The 18,138-nt window shown below is 33.4% G+C and overlaps 1 long non-coding RNA gene across 1 annotated transcript; it reads left to right on the forward strand.

The window, feature by feature from the left end:
- The first annotated feature begins 6,651 nt into the window (after positions 1-6,651).
- LOC126912393 (uncharacterized) lies at positions 6,652-9,566 on the forward strand. Its single transcript, XR_007707080.1, has 2 exons — positions 6,652-7,359; positions 9,063-9,566. It is a non-coding gene; the product is annotated as an uncharacterized LOC126912393 (long non-coding RNA).
- The last annotated feature ends 8,572 nt before the right edge of the window (positions 9,567-18,138 follow it).

Here is an 18,138-nt window from a genome sequence, read left to right on the forward strand (position 1 = left end):
ATTTAGGTAATTAATCATTCTATCAATAATTTGATGGCAGACATTGTTTAAATGTAACTTCGCATTATTACTCCCAAACCAAAAGGGATAGGTGGATGTTAAATTGTGATCCATTTGTGCTCGGCTACGAACTACGAGGGTAGATCCATTTGGGCACCGCTACGAACAACGAGGTAACAAAACAGCTCTTCGTATTTACTGCGGGCCTAGTATCAAAAATCTGACGGGTCCATTCGGGCGCCGGGCGCTAGCTGCACGTTTCACATGGTTCACTCAAATGGATTTAGTTAACGTTTCAATGGTGCAAAAAATACAAATAAATAGCTAGTTAATTTATCCTGATTATACCTAATTTAAATCTGTCTTTGTTTTCTATAGATCAAGTTTATAACATGTTTATAAAATAAACTTAATTTTTGGGCTTATCCGTTACAATTACATATTTTTTATATCATTATTCGTCATCGTAATAGTTTATAGAATAGAATTAGTTAAATAATGGTTCACCTGTGCCCTCGACCCTCAAACGAGTCATGCATTGTCGTTCAATTGAAAAGCAAAATCAATATTGTAACCACGGGGCTTCCTGATAATGTAGCTCTCTTTAAGTGAAAGATTTTTTGTAATTGGTGGGTCATTGAGGTTATTTGACTACTAAATTATTACTAGTCGAATGTATTTATTTATGCATTGGCGAGAGAGAAAATATTGCCACATAAATAAAGCAAAATGTACTCACTCAGCACTTCAATCCTATTTCATATTTATTAAACATGAAACCTGTACCTCTTCAATGAAGTACACAGACGTACATTGATGTGTAGCTGAAATCATAAACCTTCTTCGAATCACGAGGCTTAACCTATAAATCTGCAAGCTGGTAGCCGGGGCGCCCACAGCGGCAACGGTGTTCGCGCGACGCATAAACATTCTTCCTCTATGAAATCAGTGTTTTTAAATTATGATGTATTTATTATCTGCGAATATTTAAAGTGACACGGAGATACCTTTATAATCAGCCGAAGATTAAGTAATAAGAATTGTCTATCATGCTAATGTGAACTCATCGTAACGTAGCGTCTCACCTTTTGTCACCGAAGGGGTAGGCGATTAATGTGTGATTAGCGACCGTATAACATAAATATTTAAATAGAAATATAATTTAGCTGCATAATAATATAATCACTTTAATTAAGACTTGACCTTGAAGAATTTTGAGCTTTTATATTATTTATGGTTAGTTTGTTTTAAAAACATAATTATATTATCTAGACTTTGATGCTAGTCACCTTCGATGAACCAATACCAACTGTTGATCGAAGCTAGTCACAGTATGATAACAAAGTAGCTCCTTATAAAACTGCACTCCTAGTACCAAAAATATCCTGTCGTTCCAATCGACGGACTGGTTGTACGATGTCTCTCAAAACTCATTCATTTCGTTCGCTATGCAGTCAGGAGAGCGAGGAAAGGGTCATTCAAATGAAAAGTGGAACAAAATTTAAATCAATTATTATGTTATCGGCTTACTCACGTATTGTTTTGACGAGGAACTCGACTAGTTTTAAGTCAATATGAGCCTCTAGCATGACTTTAAACTAGCCGAGTTCCTCGTCAAAACAATACGCGAGTAAGGCGATAACATAATTGATTTAGTATGTCTCACGAAAGTTACAATAAAATCAAAATTTAAATCTGTTATGAACATATTATTTTCGTGTTATCAATCTAAATATGTACAATTGTTAAATTACTTATATTATTCAAATTATTTATCATTTTCTGAAAGGTTAATGCACTAGCGCTCTGTCGAACCGCCCATAGTGGCTTTACCTAACGCCTGCCCGTCATTAAAATATTGTCCCTTGCGTTTTAGTTCAATTCTCGTGTAAATACATGGCAAGTAATGTAACTATCTTAATCATCTATAATCTATCTTTCTATACGTGAAAGAATTTTGAAAATCGGTGGGGTTTTTGAGGTGATTAAGTGTTTCGAAAATATTATTTGTTATGGGAATTTAAAATAATTTTATGACACTTAGATGAATGTGGTGCTATTTATGTATTTTTTTTAACAATATTGTGATGAAAAGATGGTAGTTCTTCCATTCACGTTTAATACTGATATTCATCCAAATCAGTTAGAGCTCTGTGACCCCAAAACTAATTGGGAAAAGGTCAAAAGGCTCAATGATGTTAATTATTATCAAGAATTAGCAACCACGCTAACGACAAACCGCAGTTGACAAGTTTTTTTCAAACTTTTATTAATTCCATGTATCTAATCCTGTTAATAAGTTCAACATTTTTTTTTCAATATTTACAATCCCTTTTCTTTGTATTTCAACAAAGCCAGCTCGGAATCCTTCCTGAATAGGTGGGCTGGGTGTGGCCCGCCCAGCGTGAAGCCTACATTACACGTTGCCAGCTAGCGCACGCAAGGACAGCGCATACCCTGTGAACTGGCTGCCGCCCGCGCCTCCCGCCCGGCTCCGTAGTCCTAAGTTATTGATTTTATGAAATTGCACTTCCTAGGTACGTGTTTAATGCACGATATAATGTTTTAAATGGAAAGATATGAATATTGTTAGATGGGAGCGGTACCTTGTATTTATTTACGCATTGTGTTAGTATTTAGTGTTCTAATAACTACAGAAATATGTAATAAAAACAGTCTAAATGTTATTTATTTATTAATACCTACAAGAATTCATTCTCTAAGCAGGTCAAAGCACAAGTCTTAATTAAAAATTTGATTGTTTTTTCGGCAGAGGCAGGGCATCTCACGTTATGAAATCCTTTTGTACCCAACGGTCCACGGACCTAATCACCGAAGATATTTTTATAAAACCGTAGTCCCATTTAAAAAAAATTGCTAATTAATATCCTTAATGAATATAATTAAGAAAATAAATAAAAATAGTAATAAATTATTAGGATGGTAAAAAAGCCAACGGCATGAAACCCACATTACGTACCAGTATTATGTACACGTTTTTTATAAGAAAAATTGTAAATTAATAATAAAGTTTTGATTATTTGATACCCGCTGGAAGAACAATATTATCTATTTTAATATTATTTTTTTTTAGCATAATCACTGTTTCTATCTTGCAACGTGGTTTGGCTTCGTCGTATCAGCGCGAGGTCGCAACAACGCATACTATTCGATACATCTCCACCAGGAGAGCATTTACAAGAGAAGGTTTTCTATTTATACAATAACAATGTAAATGAAAAATTGTTTACTATACATACGGTACTTATTTTTTGTATTGGACAATAGATATAATCTTGATAACCTTTCTTTTATAATATATTAATTAACGAATGAAATCTTTATTTAATTAAAAGTATTTTTATTCTATTAATGAATTTCTTATATTTGATATGCGTAACGTAAGTAATTGTAGAAAAAAAATTGATAGGTAAAATTATATGGTCTTCAAGATTAAGAGTGTGTACCATATATCAGATCGATCTGTCATCAGGATGGGGGTTCAATTCCATTATGTAATTAGAGTCAAACAAATAAAGGGGCTAGCTTATAAAACCTTTTAGGAAATAAAAAGCTCTGATTTTATGCCTACTTGTTGTACTTGAGTGACCTATTTAAAATACACCGTCCAGTACCCATTTTGCAACGTGGTTTGGCATCGTAGCACAGATCGTAGTATCTGCGATGGCTCGCAACAACGCAAACTATTCGATTTACCTGTACTAGGAGAACATAAACTAGAGAAAATATATCGTTTCCTATTTATAAAACAACAATTTAAATGGAAAATTATTAAATTTATTTACTATACTTTTTGTAATGAACAATTCATCTTGATAACCTTCTTCTTGTCGTATAAATTAATGAAATTTTATTTGATTAAAAATATTTTTATAAGCTTTATTCTCATTCAATCCCTTACATTTGATATGCGTAACGTAGGTAATAGTAGAAAAAAATAGATCATATTATATGGTCATCAAGAGTGTATACCTAATGTCATATTGATCTGTCGTCAGGATGTGGTCAGGATATCTACTAATTTCAAAGAAACAAAGGGGCCAGCTAATAATACCTTTTAAGAAATAAGTTAAACGTAAAAAGCACTGATTTTGTACCAACTTGAAGAGAGTGACCTATTTATAATACATCGACCAGTAATTTTGCAACGTGGTTTGATGTCGTCGTATCTGCGATGGCTCGCAACAACGCATACTATTCGATTTACCTGTACTAGGAGAACATGAACTAGAGAAGGTATATCGTTTCCTATTTATACAACAACAATTTTATTTAAATGTAAAATTATTTACTGTCCTTACTTTTTGTAATGGACAATTCATCTAATCTTAATAACCTTCTTCTTCTCGTATAAATTAATGAAATCTTCATTTGATTAAAAACATTTTTATGAGCTTTATTCTATCAATCAATCCCTTACATTTTATATGCGTAACGTAGGTAATTGTATAAAAAAATAGATCATAATATTATATGCTCATCAAGAGTGTGTGTCCTTTATGTCAGATCAATCTGTCGTCAGGATGATGGTTAAATAATTCCATTATGTACAAATTTCAAACAAACAAAGGGGCCACCTAATAAATCCTTTTACGAAATAATATAAAATTTAAAAAGTACTAAATATTTTGTACCAACTTTACACTTACAGAGTGACCTATTTATAATACATCGTCCTGTACCCAGTTTGCAACGAGGTTTGGCATCGTCGTATCTGCGATGGCTCGCAACAACGCATACTATTCGATACAGGTGTACCAGGAGAGCATTTACAAGATGAGGTACATCGTTTCCTATTTATACAAAAAATAAAATACATATATAAATATGTATATCAATGACGCCGTTTTTTACGTATAATGGCATGAAAACCGTCTATGAGAGAACTGGCAAACATTTCCGAGGCACTGCACAAACGGGGCAGTCGCAACAACATCCTGAATGCGTTATAGTATTGTTCCCGCAGGACATCTAGCGATCTCGTGGTGTAGTTGACCCATAGATTGCTGGTCTAAAAGCTCTGGCAGTATGCTTTGCATAAAGTAATTTTAGCTGAGTCTGAACACCGTACAAATCTACGTGCCAACATGTTACCTCTGACCGCCAGAGCCCGGCACTCCCTCTCTATGTCTATATCATCCCTGAGGTCCTACAGTTATAAGGTTATAAAACCTTTTGAAATAAATAAAACTTGCACTGACTTTGTACCAACTTGAACAGAGTGACCTATTTAATATACACTGTTCAGTATCCATTTGCAGCGTGGTTTGGCATCGTCGTATCTGCGATGGCTCGCAACAACGCATAATATTTAACCTATACTAGGAGAACAAAAATTAGAGAAGATATATCGTTTCCTATTTATACAATTAAAATGTAAATAGAAAATTATTTACTGTGTATACTTACTTTTTGTAATGGACAATAGATTTAATCTTGATAACCTTTCTCTTATTGTATCATCATCATCATCATCAGCCGTGAGACGTCCACTGCTGAACAAAGGCCTCCCCCTTGGTCCTCCACGTAGAACGACAAGTCGCCACTCTTATTGTATATTAATTAATTAATGAAATCTTTATTTGATTAAAAAAATATATAAGCTTTATTCTATCAATGAATCCCTTACATTTGATATGCGTAACGTAGGTAATTGTAGAAAAAATAGATCACCTTATATTATGGTCATCAAGATTAAGAGTGTGTACCATATATCAGATCAATCTGTCATCAGGATGGGGGACTCAAACAAACAAACGAGGCAGCTTACAAAACCTTTTAAGAAATAAATAAAACTTCAAAAGCATCGATTTTGTACCTACTTGAACAGTAACCTATTGAAAATACAACGATCAGTATCCATTTTGCGAGAGGTCGCAACAACGCAAACTATTCGATACAGCTCTACCAGGAGAGCATTTACAAGAGGAGGTACATCGTTTCCTATTTATACAAAACAGTGTAACGGAAAAAAATCTAACTTACAGTGTGACGTGTTGTATGAGTAATGAGCACCTCTGCCTACCCCTTTGGAGATAAAATGAGTGAGTTGCGTTACGTTGCGTCTAACTTACAGTGTCGAAGAAATAGTTCTCATATCGTTCGGCCGTTATCGTTTAATGAAATTTTATTTGATTAAAAATATTTTTTTGTGTTAAACGGTTTAGTATTAGTATCGTATCGTATTGCTATTAGTTTTGTAAAATTCAAATTAATATATTCCGGCGCATCATGAATAACCAAACCTCCTTTAATGAGAAACCTCTTTTCATATGAGACGTAAGAATATCATCGCAATGTCTGTCAATTTTGACGTTTTGTCAAATACGATGCTATGCATGGTAGTGTGTGTAGTGTTTTATTTATTGATTTAATGTACTTTATAAGCATTATTTTTGAAAAATATTAGCTTTCTGCACTTCTCCTACACATAAACTATAAGTGTACCAAATTTTATGCTCCTACGTCCACGCAATTTTCGTAAAAAGGGCTCGAAAGTTTTTGCATCACGTATTAATATATAGATACCATATATACATGAGATGGATTTGTCATCAGTATGAAGGTTAAATTTCATTATGAACTAAATTTGACTCAAACAAACAAAGGGGCCAGCTTGTAAATCTTTAAGAAATCTATACATATAATAAAATCGTAGAAAAGTGCTGTCTGTACATTGAAAATAAAAATAAAAAAAATAGCAGGGGTTATTGTTATGTCGATGTCGAACCCAAAAATGTACTTAACTTTTTTTTTGTCTGTTTGTCTGTTTGTCTGTTTGTCTGTTTGTCTGTTTGTCTGTTCGTCTGTGCGCGCTAATCTCAGAAACGGCTGATCCGAGTTGGATGCGGTTTTCACGAATATATTGTGGGATGCTTAAATTTACATTTAGTGTTTGTTTCATGTCAATCGGTTCATAAATAAAAAAGTTATGTCAAATTAAAGAATCACGTCGAACATTCTATGCTTATACCATTAATCTCCGCAACTATTTGACGGATTTGGCTGAAATTTGGTACAGATATAGTTTAGAACCTTAGAAAGGACATAGATATATTTTTATTTCAAAAATCAAAAAATAAAAATAAGAAATAAATTATTTATAAATAATTCTATGTCGATCGTTACACGACTTCGGTTCATGTTATTGTTTTAATTTATCGAAAAAAGTAAATAAATAGTAAAAAGGTATGAAAAAAATAATATCAATATAATAAAACATTTAGTACAAAGAAAATGCTCTAACGGAGTATAGATAATTCTATGTCGATCGTTACACGACTTCGGTTCATGTTATTGTTTTAATTCATCGAAAAAAAGTAAATAAATAGTAAAAAGGTATGAAAAAAATAATATCAATATAATTAAACTTTTAGTACAAAGAAAATGCCCGAACGGAGTATAAATAAATAATCCAAGTTGTCTTTATCCTCGATAGATGGCGTTGGGATCGAAATAGATCGCGCTATGGTTTCGTTACATTCATTTGGTTGGGTATCGGCCGAGCGCTTCGGTACTATCGTAGAAAAAGTGTATTATCAGTCGTATGATTATTTGTCTGTAGTGGTCCTGCTGTTTCGTATATTCTAAATTGGTTTCGTTGTATTTGTCAATTAATAAGTTTATTTGTTGGGTTTTCCTGGTTTTTTGGTTAAACTATTTAACGTAGGTTTAATTTGATATCGATTATTAGTAGTTACTGTAGTTAGTTTTTTTAATAAAATTGTAAGTCTAATTTATAAATTAATTAGATTAGATTTAAGTCGTTTCTTTTAAATTATTTAGTTTAAGCTTGGTTATTATAGCATAGAGGATAGGTTGTAATATAGTTTCTTTTTTAATTGTTATAAATTCGTAATTCGTAGCTTTCTTTAGTTTTAAGTTAGTTTAAGTCCGTTTTTAAACTATTTTTTCAATGCCCTAAGTGAGTATACATCTATTAAATTCAAACGCAGAGCTCATTATGTTGATTTTTGAAGAGTTCCATGGAATATCTTCCACATCTCATTTTTGAAGAGATCCCGCGAGATCGGGAACTATGTGGTTAAAACCAAAAATTTGCCGGAAGTCACTATTCCACGCGAACGAAGTCGCGGGCAAAAGCTAGTACTTAAATAAAACTTAAAAAGCACTGATTTTGTGCCAAATTAACAGAGTGACCTATTTAAAATACACTGCCCAGTATCCAGTTTACAACGTGGTTTGGTCTCGTCGTATCTGCGATGGCTCGCAACAACGCAAACTATTCGATACAGCTCTACCAGGAGAGCATTTACAAGAGGAGGTACATCGTTTCCTATAAAAATGTAAATGGAGAATTATTTACTACACTTACTTTTTGTAAAGGACAATAGATCTAATCTTGATAACCTGGGGGCCTACTCTAATTAAACGAAAAACGAAGTTTATTGCGAACTTTCGTGAACAAAAATGAACGAATGAAATGAAGATAAATATACCTAATAGGTTTTGATATGAAATCTATACATATAATAAAATCGTAGAAAAGTGCTGTCTGTACATTGAAAATAAAAATAAAAAAAATAGCAGGGGTTATTGTTATGTCGATGTCGAACCCAAAAATGTAATTAACTTTTTTTTGTCTGTTTGTCTGTTTGTCTGTTTGTCTGTTTGTCTGTTTGTCTGTTTGTCTGTTCGTCTGTGCGCGCTAATCTCAGAAACGGCTGATCCGAGTTGGATGCGGTTTTCACGAATATATTGTGGGATGCTTAAATTTACATTTAGTGTTTGTTTCATGTCAATCGGTTCATAAATAAAAAAGTTATGTCAAATTAAAGAATCACGTCGAACATTCTATGCTTATACCATTAATCTCCGCAACTATTTGACGGATTTGGCTGAAATTTGGTACAGATATAGTTTAGAACCTTAGAAAGGACATAGATATATTTTTATTTCAAAAATCAAAAAATAAAAATAAGAAATAAATTATTTATAAATAATTCTATGTCGATCGTTACACGACTTCGGTTCATGTTATTGTTTTAATTTATCGAAAAAAGTAAATAAATAGTAAAAAGGTATGAAAAAAATAATATCAATATAATAAAACATTTAGTACAAAGAAAATGCTCTAACGGAGTATAGATAATTCTATGTCGATCGTTACACGACTTCGGTTCATGTTATTGTTTTAATTCATCGAAAAAAAGTAAATAAATAGTAAAAAGGTATGAAAAAAATAATATCAATATAATTAAACTTTTAGTACAAAGAAAATGCCCGAACGGAGTATAAATAAATAATCCAAGTTGTCTTTATCCTCGATAAATGGCGTTGGGATCGAAATAGATCGCGCTATGGTTTCGTTACATTCATTTGGTTGGGTATCGGCCGAGCGCTTCGGTACTATCGTAGAAAAAGTGTATTATCAGTCGTATGATTATTTCTCTGTAGTGGTCCTGCTGTTTCGTATATTCTAAATTGGTTTCGTTGTATTTGTCAATTAATAAGTTTATTTGTTGGGTTTTCCTGGTTTTTTGGTTAAACTATTTAACGTAGGTTTAGTTTGATATCGATTATTAGTAGTTACTGTAGTTAGTTTTTTTAATAAAATTGTAAGTCTAATTTTTTTTTTAATTAGATTAGATTTAAGTCGTTTCTTTTAAATTATTTAGTTTAAGCTTGGTTATTATAGCATAGAGGATAGGTTGTAATATAGTTTCTTTTTTAATTGTTATAAATTCGTAATTCGTAGCTTTCTTTAGTTTTAAGTTAGTTTAAGTCCGTTTTTAAACTATTTTTTCAATGCCCTAAGTGAGTATACATCTATTAAATTCAAACGCGGAGCTCATTGTGTTGATTTTTGAAGAGTTCCCTGGAATATCTTCCACATCTCATTTTTGAAGAGATCCCGCGAGATTGGGAACTATGTGGTTAAAACCAAAAATTTGCCGGAAGTCACTATTCCACGCGAACGAAGTCGCGGGCAAAAGCTAGTTAAAAATAAAACGTTATTTTATTAGTAAATCAATAAAACGTACGGCCGAAGATTATACGAAACTTCGCATTCGAGAACCAGAGTAGCCCTACTGTTTCTTGTCGTATATATGTTACAGTCAGAGTGATTAAATAGCAATTATTCATAATGACTGGTTATTATGAATAATCGTGTAAAAATGCCAAATTCACTAGACAATGTAATAAATTAATCACTTTATCTGGATATTATTCATAATAGGGAATCCAAGTTAGTCAAAGTAATAATACATGTGTAACTCAAAATGTCACAAGACTTTTACTTGTAAGAATAACTTTTAAGAATAAAAATTCATCTTTAAGATTCGCATAACGTTAGTAGGCCTAATAACTTATGTAGGAAATGGTGGTAGAAAACTTGTAGTGCCCTATACATAATTCCGATCAAACTAATTTGCTAAAGTTTCTGTGACAATTAAATAATAATGTTGGTTAAAAATTTAATATGCTATGCAAAAAAAGTTAGTGACAGAACCGAATTGCTACAAAACCGAGTGCACGTAGTCTTGTTTGTCCTACCCCTAGAGTGTACTTTAAAATCGCGTAGGCGCGTAGGAGCGAGGCTGCCCGCGGGCTGAGGAGCAGGAGGCTGCTAGCGAGCCACCGCGGCTGAGGCTGGCCGGCGAAGCCGGCCAACAAGCCGAAGCTGCGGCGGCCTCACGCGTTCTAATCGTCATTAGAACGCGTGAGGCCGCCGGAGGCCCGCAGCGCCGGAGCCATGACAGAAACCCTGCCTGCTGCATGCTGCATGTTTGTTTGCATGCTGCTCGTTTTATTACATTATCCAAGTCTTCGAAGATAGTATATAAAATTGCTAGTTAATGTGATTAATTTTGTGTCATTTATCACTTTATCTAAATTGAGTAGACGTTATATATAATTGCTAGACAGTATATATAATATCAAGATTTATTACTTTGGCTGTAACATATAAATCAATTAATGAAATCTTTATTTGTCAATCCCTTAAATTTAATATGCGTAACGTAGATAATTGTAGAAAAAAATAGATCATATTATATAGTCATCAAGATTAAGAGTTTGTATATATCAGATCGATCTGTCATCAAGATGGGGGTTAAATTCCATTATGGTACTAAATTCGACTCCAACAAACAAAGGGACCAGCTAATAAAACCTGTTAATAAATAAATAAAACATAAAAAGCACTGATTTTGTACCTACTTAAACAGAGTGACCTATACATCGATCAGTTGCAACGTGGTTTGGTCTCGTCGTATCTGCGATGGCTCGCAACAACGCAAACTATTCGATACAGGTGTACCAGGAGTGCATTTAAAAGAGAAGTTATATCGTTTCCTGTTTATTAAACAACAATGTAAATGGAAAATTATTTACTGTACTTACTTTTTGTAATGGACAATACATCTAATCTTAATAAACTTCTTCTTGTCGTATAAATTAATTTAATCTTTATTTGATTCAAAATATTTTAATGAGCTTTATTCTATCAATCATTTGATATGCGTAACGTAGGCATTTGTAAAAAAATAGACAGATTATAGGTAATACATATTGTATGTTCATCAAGATTAAGCGTGTACCATATATCAGATGGATCTGTCATCAAGATGGGGGTACAATTCCATTATGTATGTACTAAATTTAACTCAAACAAACAAAGGGGCCAGATATTAAAACCTTTTAAGAAATAAGTAAATAACTCTTAAAAAGCACTGACTTTGTACAAACTTGAACAGTGACCTATTTAAAACATCGTCCAATATCAATTTTGCAACGTGGTTTGGTCTCGTCGTATCTGCGATGGCTCGCAACAACGCAAACTATTCGATAAAGCTCTACCAGGAGAGCATTTACAAGAGAAGATATGTCGTTTACTATTTATACAAAAAATGGAAAACTATTTACTGTACTTATTCAACTTAAAAAATATTTTGCTATAGCTTTATTCTATCTATCAATCCTTTACATTTGATATGCGTAACTTAGGTAATTTTAGAAAAAATAGAACATATTATATGGTCATCAAGATTAAGAGTGTACCATTTATCAGATCGATCTGTCATCAGGATAGGGGTTCAATTCCATTCTGTACTGTGGCGACATCTGACAAGTGACAGATGACAAAAGTCGCACATAGACTATTAACAAGCAAATCAACGGATGACGTCATAAATATCCTGCATAGCACATGTGAAGTTTACATGCGAATTAACATGGGTAGCCATTAACATTTACATTTAACATGGTCTACCCATGTTAAATCCTAACGAACAACAATTGGGTAAAAGGCCCGTCAGGCATGATCACCTGGCTTGGTCGGAGGAACCTCCTTTTCTTAGGGCACTTTACTCTCTGTTCCCTAAAGTACCTACTAAATCTGACTCAAACAAACAAAGCGGCCAGCTTATAAAACCTTTTATTATAGAAATAAATAAAACTTAAAAAGCACTAATTTTGTACCAACTTGAACAGTGTGAGCTATTTAAAATACACCGATCAGTATCCATTTTGCAACGTGGTTTGGTCTCGTCGTATCTGCGATAGCTCGCAACAACGCGTACTATTCGATAAAGCTCTACTAGGAGAGCATTTACAAGAGAAGGTACATCGTTTCCTATTTATACAACAACAATGTAAATGGAAAATTATTTACTGTACTTACTTTTTGTAATGGGCAAGTACAGCGTTACGTGGTGTATGAGTAATGAGCACCTCTGCCTACGCCTTCGGGGATAAAAGGCGCGACGTTCAGTTGCGTTGCGTCCTTACAGCGTTGAAGAAATAGTCCCCATCAGAGTCGTGAGGTATGGTGTCCAAAAGACTGGCAGCATTGCCCAAGGTAGAAACCAGCTTTTCGGTCACCTGAAGTGTCATCATCCTTTTTACAATATCATTGTAAAGGACATATGCACTTGGACCCCACGGCCCTAATGTTTATAACTTAATTGATAACCATTTTCTTGTGGTATATTAATACGTTTAATGAAATTTTCATTTGATTAAACAATATACTATACTCCATTTCATTTGATATGCGTAATGTAGGAAATTGTAGAAAAAAATACATCATCGTATATTATTATGGCCATCAAGATTAAGTGTGTACCATATATCAGATCAATCTGTCGTCTAAAGATCAATCTGTGTTATGTAGGTACTAAAGGAGAATGCCAGAGTTTCTATGAAATCTGGCCGCACCTTGCAATAACTATGTGTGTTACAATATTGGATAGGTAATTTTAATTTATTTAATTTGAGCTGAATAAAAGTTACTATAGCGCCAAATCCATACCATTTACCATGTTTAATAAAGAATAACTCTGAAAATACTAAGATTTGGAACTTGGGCCAGAGTAACTTCTATTCTGCTCAAAATTACCTATCTAATGATGTAACACATATAGCATATGGCTCGCAACAACGCATACTGTTCTATTTACCTGTACTAGGAGAACATTAACTAGAGAAGGTATATCGTTTCCTATTTATACAACAATAATTTAAATGAAATATTATTTACTGTAAGTACTTACTTTTTGTAATGGACAATACATCTAATCTTGATAACCTTCTTCTTGTCGTACAAATTAATGAAATCTTCATTTGATTAAAAATATTTTTATGAGCTTTATTCTATTAATCAATCCCTTACTTTTAATATGCTTAATGTAGGAAATTGTAGAAAAAAATAGATCATATTATAATATGGTCATCAAGATTAAGACTGTGTACCATATCTCAGATCGATCTCTCACCAGGATGGGAGTTAAATTCTATTATATACTACTAATTTCAAACAAAGGGGCAATTAAATAAAACCTTTTAAGAAATAAATAAAACTTAAAAAGTACCTACTTACTAAATATCTTGTTCTTACTTGAACACAGTGACCTATTTAAAATACACGGATCAGTATCCATTTTGCAACTTGGTTTGGTTTCGTCGTAACTGCGATGGCTCGCAACAACGCAAACTATTCGATACAGCTCTACCAGGAGAGCATTTACAAGAGGAGGTAAATCATTTCCTTTTTATATATGTATAACAAACATGTAAATGGAAAATTATTTACTATACTTACTTTTTGTAAAGAACAATAGATCTAATCTTGATAACCTGGGCGCCTACTCTAATTCAATGAAAAACTAAGTTTATGGCAAACTTTCTTGAACAAAAATGAATGAATAAAATGAAGATAAATACATAGGTTTTGATACAAATACAAAATAAAACGTTATTTTGAGTATTTTTATTAGTAAATCAATAAAACGTACGGCCGAAGATTATACGAAACTCCGCATTCGAGAACCAAAGTAGCCCTACTATTTCTTGTTATATTAATCAATCAATTAATGAAATCTTTATTTGATTAAAAATATTTTATGGGCTTTATTCTATCAATCAATCCCTTACATTTGATATGCGTAATGATGATATGCGTAATTGCAGAAAAAAATAGATCATATTATATGGTCATCAAGAGCGTGTACCTTATGTCAGATCGATCTGTCGTCAGGATGGGAGTTTAATTCCATTATGACACAACACGACACACACTTTTTTTTTCAGGGGGGAAAATCATCCAATGACTTCTCTCGCCAGGGCAAAGCGAGAGGGAGTGTCAGACTCTTACTGACTAAAAACCACCCCGTTCCTACTCCAGCTTGTCGAGCCGGAGCCCCGGTAAACCCGCTAGGTAGTCCGCAGCTCCGGATACACGACACACACTACATTTGACTCAAACAAACAAAGGGGCTAACTTATAAAACCTTTTAAGAAATAAATAAAACTTAAAAAGCACGGATTTTGTACCTACTTGAACAGAGTGAACTATTTAAAATACATCGATCAGTTGCAACGTGGTCTGGTCTCGTATCTGCGATGGCTCGCAACAACGCAAACTATTCGATACAGGTGTACCAGGAGAACATTAACTAGAGAAGATATATTGTTTTCTATTTATACAACAACAATGTAAGTGTTGTATGGGTAATGAGCAACTCTGCCTACCTATTCGGTGATAAAAGGCGTGACGTTGCGTTCCGTTGCGTCTAACTTACAGCTTGGAAGAAGTATTCCTCATCGGAGTCGTGAGGTATGGTGTCCAAAAGACTGGCAGCATTGTCATTCAATGTGGCAATATTAACCTTTGCCCAAGGTAGAAGGTAGCTTTTCGGTCACCTGAAGTGTCAACCATCCTCTTTACAATATCTTTGTAAAGGAGTTGTACACTTGTACCAATTGTACCCCACGGCCCTAAGTTTATACCTTAATTGATAACCATTTTCTTGTCGTATATTAATTAATATGTTTAATGATTTTTTTATTTGATTAAACAATATTACTTTTGAACGTTAAACGGTTTCGATGAGCTTTATTCTATCAATCAATCCATTGCATTTAAAATGCTCATCCAGGTTAAGTGTGTACCATATATCAGATAGATCTGTCATCAGGCTGGGGGTTAAATCCCATTATGTACTAAAGGAGGATGCCAGAGTTTTTATGAAATCTGGCCCCACCTTTCAATAGCTATTTGTTAAAGAATAACTCTCAACGAACTAAGATTTGGAACTTGGGCCATAGTAACTTCTATTCTGCTCAAAATTACCTATCTAATGATGTAACACATATAGCTACTAGAAGGTTTTTGCAACCTCCCTTGACTCAAAGAAACAAACGAGGCGAGCTAACAAAACCTTTTAAGAAATACATTTTAAAACTTAAGAAGAACTGATTATTTTGTAAAAACTTGAAAATAGTGACCTATTTAAAATACACTGTCCAGTATTAATTTTGATACGTGGTTTGGTCTCGTCGTATTTACCTGTACTAGGAGAACATGAACTAGAGAAGGTATATAGTTTTCTATTTATACAACAATAATTTAAATGAAATATTATTTACTGTAAGTACTTACTTTTTGTAATGGACAATACATCTAATCTTGATAACCTTCTTCTTGTAGTATAAATTAATGAAATCTATATTTGATTAAAAATATTTTTATGAGCTTTATTCTATTAATCAATCCCTTACTTTTAATATGCGTAATGTAGGAAACTGTAGAAAAAAATAGATCATATAATATGGTCATCAAGATTAAAATTGTGTACCACATCTCAGATCGATCTCTCATCAGGATGGGAGTTAAATTCCATTACTAATTTCAAACAAACAAAGGGGGCAGTTAAATAAAACCTTTTAAGAAATAAATAAAACTTAAAATGTACTAAATATTTTGTACCAACTTGAACAGGATGACCCATTTAAAATATCCATTTTGCAACGTGGTTCGTATCAGCGCGAGGTCGCAACAACGCGAACTATTCGATACATTTCCACCAGGAGAGCATTTACAAGAGAAGGTAAATCGTTTCCTATTTATATATATGTTACGGTAAATCTGATTAATTGAAAATTATTAATAATTTTACAAAATTATTAATAATTACCACACGTTTTGGTAAATGTGAATAATCGTCGAAATTTATTATTATTTAGTAGTGATTATTAATAATTCACGACACATATTGGTGAAAGTAATAAAATTAATATAAACCCTAAGTTTTTTGACCAGCATGTATTTATTTATAATATTAAACACCGTCTTACGATTACATAATATATTAATTAGAGATCACACAAACAAGGTTACTTGTACTTGCTTTAAACCGAAAGGACAACAAATTCACATATTCTGCGCGTAAGTGCGGGTCTGCGGACGGCGAGTAGGGGTAGCTCGCCGCCCGCCCAGAACCAGACCCGTGCGTGCGGCGCGTCGAGTTCTGCGCGCGCCTCAAAGAGCCATCAGATCACCACAGATGGGGATCACCCAGTAGGGCTGATGCCTGATCCGGAGCTGCGGACATTGTTTACTGTATTTATCTTGCACTGGGCTTATACAGGGTGTCCCTGAAGTCGAAGTCCAATTGACACCACATGATCAGCAAGGTTCCAACTGTTATCAGAAAAATATAAAAAAAAATCTAGGTCCTACAGTTTTTAAATTACAGTGACTTATGTGTTATCCACGAAAAGTACACCCTGTGCCAGTCTTTTGACTTTTGTTGCTACAAATCTTTATTTTGTCGTCTGTAGTCTTCCTTACATTATCCTGAATAGTGCTTCAGTAATATAAAATCATAAGTTCTTAGCCAACTGCATTAGATTGGAAAACAGTGTCACTTTTAGGCGAACCAAATTCTCTGAATAAAATTGTCACCTTACTTTAAGTGACTGTACGGTACTGAATAAATTATGTATGGCGCTAGTAGTGGCAAATTTACCAAAGTTGGTGGATTTAGTAAGAATTCTAAAGTGGTATACTACATTGCACATTATTTCTTAAATTCGGCACAAAAAAATATTTTTCAACGAAACCGAAACGTTTCGATGAATTTATTTGAACTTACTAAAATTTCTTCTAGTGTACTCAAAGCATACCTTATAATCTCGTATGCACTAGACAACACTTTGCACACGATTTGTTATCACCATGTTGAAAATCAGCGAGTATTTCTTGTCAAAGAACGTTGTCTGTCTAGCCATGATTTCGCTTGCAGCATTCGTCAGCAATATTATCGCAAGACGAACTGGTACACCAGCCACACACATATAGCTATTGGAAGGTGGGACCCGGATTTGCATCCTCCTTTGACTCTTACAAACAAATGACGCCAACTAATAAAACCTTTTAAAAAATAAATAAAACTTACAAAGTACTGAATAATTTGTACCTCCTTGAAAAGAGTGACCTATTTAAAAAACACCGTTCAGCATCAATTCGCCACGTGGTTTGGTCTCGTCGTATCTGCGATGGCTCGCAACAACGCATACTGTTCTATTTACCTGTACTAGGAGAACATAAACTAGAGAAGGTATATCGTTTTCTATTTATACAACAATAATTTAAATGGAAAAATATTTACTGTACATACTTTTTGTAATTGACAATTGGTACATGTCCATTACAAAAAGACTAATCTTTACAGCCTTCTTCTTGTTGTATAAATTAATGAAATCTACATTTGATTAAAAATATTTTTATGAGCTTTATTCTATCAATGAATCCCTTACATTTAATATGCGTAACGGTAATATAGTTGTAGAAAAAAATACTCATATTATATG

Source organism: Spodoptera frugiperda, chromosome 25 (assembly GCF_023101765.2).
Source record: "Spodoptera frugiperda isolate SF20-4 chromosome 25, AGI-APGP_CSIRO_Sfru_2.0, whole genome shotgun sequence".
Classification (NCBI taxonomy): Eukaryota; Metazoa; Arthropoda; class Insecta; order Lepidoptera; family Noctuidae; genus Spodoptera; species Spodoptera frugiperda.